This window comes from Perca flavescens, chromosome 14, assembly GCF_004354835.1.
Source record: "Perca flavescens isolate YP-PL-M2 chromosome 14, PFLA_1.0, whole genome shotgun sequence".
NCBI classification, from domain to species: domain Eukaryota; kingdom Metazoa; phylum Chordata; class Actinopteri; order Perciformes; family Percidae; genus Perca; species Perca flavescens.
In genome coordinates, this window is record NC_041344.1 from 27,696,656 (window position 1) to 27,708,229 (window position 11,574).

Sequence of the window (11,574 nt, forward strand, 5' to 3'; positions counted from 1 at the left end):
TTAGATCTAAAGAAAGCCTGTAAAAAGCTCCTGGTCCGCCGTGACCGGGGAGTTGGGCAACAAAAAATAAATCTAAATTAGCCTGTAAAAAGCTCCTGGTCCGCCGTGACCGGGGAGTAAGGGCAACAAAAAATAAATCTAAATTAGCCTGTAAAAAGCTCTTGGTCCACTGTGATCGGAGAGTTGGGCAACAAAAATTAAATCTAAATTAGACCTGTAAAAAGCTCTTGGTTCATCAAGACCGGAGAGTTGGGCAAAACTAAAATCAAAGAGGTAAACCTTCGAAGGTTCAACGGTCTGACGAGACCTATAAATTGGCTATAAGAGACTCGTAAAAAGCTTTTGATCTACAACTGGTCGGAAAGTTGAGTACATTGGGTGAAATAAAACCGTAAAAAGCTCTTGGTTAGAAAAATCGGAGAGTTGGTTTAATTTGACTTAATTAGAGGAATCTTGAGTCGGTTGGTTGGTAGATACTGTAAAAAGCCAATGGTTGGTTATTCAATCGGTTGGTTGGTAGATACTGTAAAAAGCCAATGATTGTGAATTCACCGTAAAAAGCTCTTGGTTAGAAAAATCGGAGAGTTGGTTTAATTTGACTTAATTAGAGGAATCTCAGTTGGTTGGTTGGTAGATACTGTAAAAAGCCAATGATTGTGAATTCAATGCAATGACAGAAAACGTTTTACATTTCGATACGGAGGCAGATTTTGAAGTATATTGTGAAGAGAATAAAATTACTAGAGCACTGTTTGATTTTGAGGTATACTGTGAAGAGGATAAAATTAATAAGAAACAGCTTGAAGTAGAAACAATTACTAGTGAAGGTTCATTGTGTGAAGTGTCCGAACGGACAGGGGAGAATACTTGAGGGAAAGAGTGAAACAGTAACAGGTAGTGGTGACGAAGTGAGTTTAGAGCTAGACTCAGATTTTGAGAGCAACATACAGCAGGACAAGAGACAGACTGACGTTACAGAGTCAAATTGACACTTTGAAAAGCAGAGACAATTGTTGGTTGAAAATATATACGGTTTCTTAATATAGTGTGTTTCGGGTGCTATTGGGAACTGTATCATGGCATAAAGAAGTGAAAGATTGTGCATACGGTGCTGAAATGGAAGAACTGAAAGCTTTTCTCTTGGTGAAACTGGGGAAGAAAGCACCGGGGGGGCAGCAGAAACAATGGGTTGAGACAGTGAAAAAGATAATCTGTAAGTGGGAAAAGGAAGGACTGTTGGCAGAAATAGGGAGAGATGAGAGTGTATTGAGAACTTTGAATATCAGAGCAGAGATTCAGGCACGAGTGGCAGACACAGAATGGAAAGAAAAAGGGAGTAGTAGGTGGGGGCCTGCATGGGGGCGTAAACAAAAGAAGGCCGTGGAGAAAGATGTCACAAGGGGGCTGACTGAACTGCTGGGTAAACTGAAAAGGAAAAATGATAAGTTGGCAACATCTGGTGGCACAACTGAAATAGTACCAGAAAAGACTAATATTAACCCAACCACAGCCACTGCCAGCGTGTACCCTTCCCTACCACAACCAACAGCACCTCCATCCTACAAGGCTATAACAGTGGTTCAAGCTCCTGTGGTGCCAGTAAAGAGAGGTGTGCTGGAAGTGAATGGAGGAGTTCTGGATCTGGACATACCCCAACACAACAACCTGGCAAATCTGGTGAAATGCACAGCCGACCTGACTGACACAATTGACAAACTAGAAAATCAAATGGAAAACACCAGAGCTGAAATGAGCCAGCTCAAGGGGGAATCCATGGTTGGGACACAGTCACCATCAGGCCAAGGACCCCCAGGACCATCCACTGCATCACTCCAACTGCCACCATCAAAATCAACGCCTCAACTCCTGCCCCAACCTCAGTCCCAGAGCACTCCTAGAGGGGGTCTGCAAGGGAGACCACCTTTTGATCGATTTGTAAATGAGTATGCCCCCTCAGATAAAGGCTCCCAACACTCTGACTATACCTTCTCCAGCCACACCTCAGCGGTTAGCTTGAAGGAATCTGACATATCCTCTACTGACGATGAACAGCAGTACAGAATTATAAAACATTTCACCAAAAGGGGTCCCCCACACGATGGAGGCATGCAGAAACTGCAGCTGCAAGGTGTGTTTGAAGGAGAAGCGAATGTCATGGATGAAGCAAGAAGAGTATATGACCTTAGAGACAGACCACAAAAAGGGGGGGCTGGAGCTTTCCCTGTTATGGAACACCTCTCAACCAACTTTGGAGTGTATCCATCCATCTTCGTCCGCTTATCCGGTGTCGGGTCGCGGGGGGAGCAGCTCCAGCAGGGGACCCCAAACTTCCCTTTCCCGAGCAACATTAACCAGCTCCGACTGGGGGATCCCGAGGCGTTCCCAGGCCAGGTTGGAGATATAATCCCTCCACCTAGTCCTGGGTCTTCCCCGAGGCCTCCTCCCAGCTGGACGTGCCTGGAACACCTCCCTAGGGAGGCGCCCAGGGGGCATCCTTACCAGATGCCCGAACCACCTCAACTGGCTCCTTTCGACGCAAAGGAGCAGCGGCTCTACTCCGAGCTCCTCACGGATGACTGAGCTTCTCACCCTATCTCTAAGGGAGACGCCAGCCACCCTCCTGAGGAAACCCATTTCGGCCGCTTGTACCCTGGATCTCGTTCTTTCGGTCATGACCCAGCCTTCATGCCCATAGGTGAGGGTAGGAACGAAAACGAAACTTTGGAGTGTATGTGCCATTCAAACACAGAGATCTGGAGGGGTTACTGGATGACCTCCCGCCAATCACCCAGGGAGCTGGACCATGGATACAAAAGTTGGAAGAACTTTGCCAGGGCCAAACCCTGGCCCTAGGAGATATGAGAGCCCTCCTCACCAGAGCCATGGGTGGTGATGAAGCCAAACGCCTGCTCAAGAGCCTCCACATCTCCAGACATGACCATGATGGAGACAATTTCGGGAGCTATAGAGGAGTTGTCTGGGATGGGCTTTGTGATAAATATCCCACCAAGGCCAACCCAGAAGCCATGACAGGCCTAACCCTGAAACCAGGCGAAAACCCCATTGATTATCTTAACAGGGCTAAATCTCTATGGAGGTCAGCTTGGGGAGAGAAGTATGACCGCTCCAAGGCCTCCATCCTGCTGTGGAAAGAGAGATGCATAGCTGGTCTGCCTGAGCCAGTGCAAAAACAACTGAAACTCACTGTTGGCCTCACTGTCATTGACCTGGCCAATAATTTCTTCTGCATCCCACTACACCATGACTCTCAACACATATTTTCTTTCACCTTCTGTGGCACCCAGTACACCTACACCAGAATGCCCCAAGGCTACAGAGACTCTCCTGGCATTTTCAATGACGTACTCAGAGAACACCTAACCCAAATCTCTCTGCCAGAAGACGTCATTCTGCTCCAAGATGTGGATGAATGATTCTCCTTGGTGCACCCTCCGCTGAGCTCTGCCTGCAAGCTACAGGAACCATCCTGTCATTTCTTGCATCCAAAGGTTATAAGGTCAAGAAGGAAAAAGTCCAGTGTTGCAGGAGGAAGGTTGCCTTCCTGGGAAGAGAAGTCTCTGCCACAGGTCAGACCCTATCCAGCCAACATCGAGAATCCATTCTCCAGCATCCTCGCCCAGAAACAGTACAGGACATGTTGTCTTTCCTGGGTTTGACGGGGTACAGCAGAAACTATATCCCTGGTTACACCCTCCTCATCCAACCACTCAGAGACCTAGTGGCTGAAGCTTGAAACAGAAACCTAAATGCTCTCCTCCAATGGTCTCCTGAAGCTGAAACTGCCTTCTCCCTCACTAAGGAAGCACTCTCCCAGGCCACCATATTGGCTGCACCTGACTACACCATTCCATTTCATCTTGATGTTTCTGTCAAGAACGGACATGTTCATGCCGCTCTTTTCCAGAAAAAAGGGGGAGACAGGTTAGTGCTAACCTACCACAGCTCGATATTGGACACTATTGAACAAGGACAAACATCCTGTGCTCAACATCTGGCTGCACTATCGAAAGCTGTCCAAAAAACTACCCACCTGGTCATGCATCACCCATTGCAGATCCACACGGACCACGGAGTGACCGCATTCCTGCAGAGCAATGCATTCACGTTCAGTACTGAACGAAAACTGAAAATACAGAAGGAGCTGAAACAACCCCACATCACTTTTGTAACCTCAGCCATCAATTTGGCAGACAAAATGGGACACAGAAAACCCCACAGCTGTGATGAAGTGGCAGCACAAGAATTGAAACTCAGGCCAGACCTGAAAAACAAACCTCTGCCAGATGCACAACATTGGCTGTACACAGATGGATGCTACTACAAAGGAGAAAATGGAGATGTGGCTGCTTATGCGGTGATGGAACAACACGCAGACGGTACACACACCGAAGTGGACTCAGGAATAATACCACAACCTGCATCAGCACAAATGGCTGAAATATTGGCACTCACAAAAGCACTGCAGTGGTCAGAAGGGAAAAGGGCCAATATCTACACAGACTCGGCATACACACATGGAGCGGTGCATATAGATGGACCACAATGGCAGAAGAGGAATTTCCTGACCACCAGCAAGACTCCTGTCAAGCACAAGGTAACCCTACTGGAAGCAGTAAAAGTGCCAGCAGCAGTGGCAATAATGAAGTGCAAAGGACATGACAAAGCAGACACAAGGGTGGCAAAAGGAAATGAAGCTGCAGACCAAAGAGCCAAAGAAGTTGGAGGGTACACTCCCAGACAAATGACACTGCAACCAGAGGGAGTACCAACAGAACTAACCACAGAAAACATAAAAGACATCCAAGAAGAGGCCGGACCATATGAACATTCAGAATGGCAGAGAAAAGGAGCATGCAAGGATAAAGATGGCATTTGGAGGTCACACACTGGACACATAGTGGCTCCGGCAAAGCTATGTCGACTAGGGGCGGCTGTGGCTAAGTGGTAGAGAAGTTGCCTGCCAATCGGAAGGTTGGTGGTTCGATCCCTGCAGTTCCATGCCGAAGTGTCCTTGGGCAAGACACTGAACCCCGAGTTGCCCCTGATACTGTGCCATCAGAGTGTAAATGTGTGTGAATGTTTACCTGATGAGCAGGTGGCACCTTGTACGTCAGCCTCGGCCACAGTGTATGAATGTGTGTGAATGGTGAATGGGTCCTGTACTATGTTAAAGTAGTCGTTAAGACTAGAAAAGCGCTATATAAGAACAGTTCATTTACATATTGTTCCCAACCATGCACGGCCCCACCCATGAGGGAACCAGAAGAACCCTTACAAACATGAAACAACCCATAGGTGGCACCCATGGATGTCAGACATCATCACCAACTTTGTGGAAGAATGTGGACACATGCAACAAACACAATAACAAGAAACCATTCAAGGCCCCAGCAGGAAAATTCCCTGTGCCTACAGCCCCCTTTCAAGACATCACCATAGATTTCACAGATATGGGGCCAGAGAACAGAGTAGGGGGAAAAAGGTATCTCCTTGTAATGGTAGACAGATTCACAAAATGGGTTGAAGCGATACCAAGTAAAGATGAAACAGCACAGACAGTTGTAAAATGGCTGAAAAATGAACTAGTACCCAGATATGGCGTACCACGCACAATAAGATCAGACAATGCTAACAAACATCTACAGAAAGTAGAATAGGCATTAGGGATCATACACAGATATGGGTCAGTTTATCATCCACAATCACAGGGATTAGTGGAGAGGGCCAACCAGACACTAAAAAGAAAAATCCCTAAAGCATGTGAAGGTACAAAACTAACATGGGTAGAAGCACTGCCATTAGCTCTTATGTCCATGCGCAGTTCCCCAGGATCCGACACACACTTATCTCCTCATGAGTTACTGACTGGAAGAAAAATGCCAGGCCCACCCAGGGATGGAGGTCATATGCCATCCCTGGATGTGTGTAAACAAGAATATGATGACTACATGAAGGCATTGACCAGTCTTACTTCCGTTTTATCTGAACAGGTTGCCAGAGCACAGACCCCGGGAGAAGAGGAGCCCCGGAGCAGTGTCAAGGTAGGTGACTGGGCGAGTGAAAGTCCACAAGTGAAAGTGGACCGAGCCCAGGTGGCTTGGACCGTACGAAGTGAGGGAGGTTACCTCACACTCTGTCCAAGTAAAAGGCCGGGCAGGAGCTGCTTGGCACCACCTGACACATTGTGCCCCAGCACCTACACCTTCCCGTGATTTGAGGGAAGTTAGAGCTGATTTGATCAACAATGCCGCTCCCGTTCAAACTTAGGCAATCAGGCCAAGGGAGTGAACCCAGACAAAAATACTACTATGGATGCACATGGAACGTCTGGGTAGGTATGCTAATATCTACAGCAATACTCGTTATGTTGTTATTTTGGTTCATAGATACCAAATATGACAGAGGAAGAAGGGAGGTTCAGGTGACTAGAACAAAGGGACAGATCACATTGTCATTTATTAGGGGACACACAAGCACAGCCCTATTAGACCTATGTGACATAGTGCCATGCACCACCAAAGACAGAAGAGAGGAAGCCATATACATATGCGTCACGACCAACTCAGACAAGTGGTGTAGCAGTTGGAAGTGTGCCATAGCTAACACAGGCTCAGATTGGGGAAATGTGGGATGTGAACCATATGATACAATGCACCTTACGATAACAAATAGGGACCTGAAATCCAGACTGAGTGTAGGTAGAAAGCAGGAAGGACGATGCCAGGAACAGAAATGTAATCCTATATATGTGACGTTGAAGGATCCAAAACCAGAGGATGCATGGACTTATGTTATGGGATTGTATGCTGAAGGGAAAGATCCATTAGGACAGTTCATCATTCGAGTCACAGACCCATGGAGTAATAATACACCGTTCACATCCATTACTGCCCAGGTTGATGCAATGAACACAGGTATGGGTGTCCTGAAAGACTCTAAAGGGCCATTAGTAAAATATTTGAACCTAGAGGACTTTACCATGGAGGAAAGGTTGGAGATGGAAACTGGTTTCACACCCTCAGGTAACACGTGGCTCAAAATGATGAAATATACTGCTAGAATGCAAAAAATGTCTGACTGTGTTATCTGTGCTAAAGCAAGACCTCATTTGGGGACAGTACCATTCCCACTCTCACCTGTGGACGACCTTATTGGTTATAATTGTATGTTAAGTCTTTACAGTGATGTGACCATGGAAAGTGATGTCTGCAGGACCCTGTCTCTCCTGTATCCCAGAGAGCGTGCAATACAACCGCCTCCAGGAGTGGTCGCCTACCCTGGTAACTATACTTGCATCACACAACCCAACAGCTCTACCATGAATGTGGGACACCTACCTAAGAAGTTTTGTATGTACACCTACAACACATCTTCGTTCATTTGCAATGTCACAAAGTCGATGTTTAACAATCAGAGTAAGGGACTCGCTGATGTCTGGTGGATGTGTGGGATATGGAGGAAATAGTTATTCATAATTCAAATTGAAAGTCCAAAGAGAAATTGAAAGTCCAAAAGGAAAACAAAGCGAGATCAAATTAAAAATATTATTTTTTTTTAAATTTTCCATTTGGCTTTGGCTTTTGAATTTAATATTTGGCTTTTGAATTTCAATTTAACATTGGATTTTAATTTGCATTTGGCTTTTGAATTTCAATTTAATATTGGATTTTAATTTTCATTTAATATTTGGCTTTTGAATTTCAATTTAACATTGGATTTTAATTTTCATTTAATATTTGGCTTTTGAATTTCAATTTAACATTGGATTTTAATTTTCATTTGGCTTTTAAATTTCAATTTAACATTGGATTTTAATTTTCATTTAATATTTGGCTTTTGAATTTCCATTTAACATTGCCTTTTTATTTGGACTTGACACATGTCAATGTAAATGAGGAGGCGTGGCCCAAAGGCTGGTGGGAGGGTCTGAAACCAAAGGGATGCAGAGGCACCTTATGAGCAGCAGGGGGAGCTTACTGCTGAGGAGCACACTGTTAGGCATCTGTCGGCAGATTCACCACTAGGCTGGGTCTTGTATCACATGATAGAAAATGATGATGTAGGCTAAACACAAACCACATTTCATGCTACAACCGTGAAGTTTTCATGTAGTTACTATAATTGGGCCCGTGTTAGTGAGGACTTGATTAGGACTGGATTTAAAACTGATTCTGGTTCCCAACTTCACCCCAGGTGTGTCTGTTTAAAACACGACTCAGACAACTTCTCTCTTTTGATGTTATATTTAATTAAGCAACAGTAGAAACATGGGTGTGGGTAGCTCTGCTTACGTGTGTTTGTGTGTGGTCAGATCTCGAGGACGCACACACACAATCTCAACCGGATAGTCATTGTCCGAACTGCGACCTCTCCTTTTTCTTTCTCTCACTTTTTTCTCTGGGTGGTGCGCGCGGTGTGAGGTGCGTGTCCGCGCTATTCTCCAACATTTAGCCTACTCACAACTATCACTCCTGATTGACGGCCTTTTGTACAGCCCGTGTAGGCTACTTTTTCAGACTTCCAGCTAACAGCGGTGTCTGTGAGCATCACTGGCCGGCCAGCAGGGAGGCGATCCCGGCCGCCACCAGCTGGATGTCCCGTCAGACTGAAGCTTCTGACAACATCGGAGAAAATGTGCAGTTAGCCATTAACGTTTGTAAAACTGCCCATATTCAAACTCTACACAGTTAATTTATCGCATAAAAAAGCCTCAATAGTGAATTTAGTGGTGGAATAGCAGATGAAAATTGTAAAAAGTTTCCAGTTGTTTGCTGCTGCTAATACGGCAAACTCTGGATCTAGATTATAGAATTGATTGCTTTTTTATGATAGTTGTGAGGAGGCTCCATGTTGGAGAATAGCGCGGACACGCACCTCACACCGCGCGCACCACCCGGAGAAAAAAGTGAGAGAAAGAAAAAGGAGAGGTCGCAGTTCGGACGATGACTATCCGGTTGAGATTGTGTGTGTGCGTCCTCGAGATCTGACCACACACAAACACACGTAAGCAGAGCTACCCACACCAATGTAATGCTATGCTATATTAATCTTGCTTCTTCTTCCCCTAGTGCGGCCAATTATTTACCAGTTTGAGGGCCATATAATCCTAAGCTTAGTAGTATTCACACCTCAGTTGTGAAAAGGGGGATCTGTAAGAAATAAAAATAATCAGTCAAGCTGGCTATGCTTTATGAGGATACAAATCATAGTTGAATTATAGCTGTGTGTTTAGTGGAAGAGCACTGTGACAGCTTAGTCATGCAAAATGAGAAAAGGATACTGTTGTACGTGCAGTAAGCAGCACTGTATGACGGTGGTCAGAAAGCAACAAGAGTGCAGCAACAAAGTTAATATCAGTTTGCTATCAGTTTGACCATGAGAATAAGTTACTCCTCAACCTGTGACAGGCAACAGCGGCGCATTGTTCTCTCTGACCATCAGCATAGTTAAAGTCTGCCTAAGAACTGATGAAGAGGGCGTGTGCCAAAAGACTGGGACCAGTCTGTGCACCAACCAGGGGAGGCTAAGTCTAAACCACGGTACTCCTCCAACTTTTAATAAACAAATCAAAATGCTCTTAGAGACTGTTATATGAATTCATGTATAAGCCAGAAAATTAAGTCTGATGAGAGAAGCCTGTGTGCCTGCTCAATTGGACCCGTGTACACGTTTATGCTCTTATGATTTTACTTAAATAAATACTTGTTAAACTTTTAAATCCTCTCCTTGCCTACTTTGTGGATTTTGAAACACACAGGAGTTGAGGGGTTTTGCTGGTATTCGCTGATATGATTAATGAGCTACTAAAAATGATCTAAGTGTGAATCACACAGAAGTGACTACACAGTGCAACTACGCTGAGATTTCCCATTCCCCTCATGACTTGAGTTGGATAAAAATAGACCTGCAAGTATTTCTTTAGCATCATCTCGTTTTAAAATACAAAATGTGAAAATTGATTAATTACTTTTATTGCAAAGACTCAACATGGGGATATAGTATGATCACGGTACAGTTGGGCAATTGTTTGCTCACTACACATTGCTGATGATATTTCTTTCCTCAGAGATTTGTGACTTAATAAAGTAATACATTTTTTTCACAGAAAGAAATTCATGCCTAGATATTTACTCAGTTTGTATTCCAGGTACCTGTAACAGCCCCCCCCTTCTTCGCCATCTCCGTATGCCTTCTCCCCCACCTAGATGGAACAAGATCTCATCTGCTTCTTTATTTCACCCTTCACTTGCCATATTCTTCTCCACGCGTGACCTGCGACTCATCAAAGCCCCCACACCGGCTAGAAAAATGTTATGCAAATGTTCTGTTAAAAGTGGAGAGGAAGGGGAAGCACATTTGAGCAGCAGAACCCTCAACCACTACCTGCATTAGTTCTCTTTTAACCCTTGTGTTGTCCTTTGGGTCACAGGGACCCGTTCAGTTTATTTGACTTTTTGTATTGGCCTGGCGTTGCGCTTCGGGTCTCTGTGACCCTGGCCAGTGTTCAGTGGTATTTCCCTGCTACCGTGGCTCTGGCCTTCGGGTCTCTGTGACCCATACGTTATTCCGTGGTATTTCCCTGCTACCGCGGCCCTGGCCTTCGGGTCTCTGTGACCCATACGTTGTTCCGTGGTAGTTCTCCAATACAGCGGCCGTGGCCTTCAGGTCTCTGTGACCCATACGTTATTCCGTGGTATTTCCCTGCTACCGCGGCCTTGGCCTTCGGGTCTCTGTGACCCATACGTTATTCCGTGGTAGTTCTCCAATACAGCAGCCCTGGCCTTCGGGTCTCTGTGACCCATACGTTACTCCGTGGTATTTTTCCAATACAGCGGCCCTGGCCTTTGGGTCTCTGTGACCCATACGTTATTCCGTGGTATTTCCATGTTACCGCGGCCATAGCCTTCGGGTCTCTGTGACCCATACGTTATTCCGTGGTATTTCTCCAATACAGCGGCCCTGGCCTTCGGGTCTCTGTGACCCATACGTTATTCCGTGGTATTTCCATGCTACCGCGGACCTAGCCTTTGGGTCTCTGTGACCCATACGTTATTCCGTGGTATTTCCCTGCTACCGCGGCCCTGGCCTTCGGGTCTCTGTGACTCATACGTTATTCCGTGGTAGTTCTCCAATACAGCGGCCCTGGCCTTCGGGTCTCTGTGACCCATACGTTATTCCGTGGTATTTCCCTGCTACCGCGGCCCTGGCTTTCGGGTCCCTGTGACCCATACGTTATTCCGTGGTAGTTCTCCAATACAGCGGCCCTGGCCTTCGGGTCTCTGTGACCCATGCGTTATTCCGTGGTAATTCTCCAATACAGCGGCCCTGGCCTTCGTGTCTCTGTGACCCATACGTTATTCGGTGGTATTTCTCCAATACAGCGGCCCTGGCCTTCGGGTCTCTGTGAACCATACGTTATTCCGTGGTATTTCCATGCTATCGCGGCCCTAGCCTTCGGGTCTCTGTGACCCATACGTTATTCCGTGGCATTTCCCTGCTACCGCGGTGCTGGCCTTCGGGTCTCTGTGACCCATACGTTATTCCGTGGTATTC

The 11,574-nt window shown here is 46.0% G+C and overlaps 1 pseudogene; it reads left to right on the plus strand.

Annotated features, from left to right (window-relative positions):
* Positions 1 to 1,116: 1,116 nt before the first annotated feature.
* LOC114567782 (uncharacterized) lies at positions 1,117 to 4,969 on the plus strand (annotated as a pseudogene).
* The last annotated feature ends 6,605 nt before the right edge of the window (positions 4,970 to 11,574 follow it).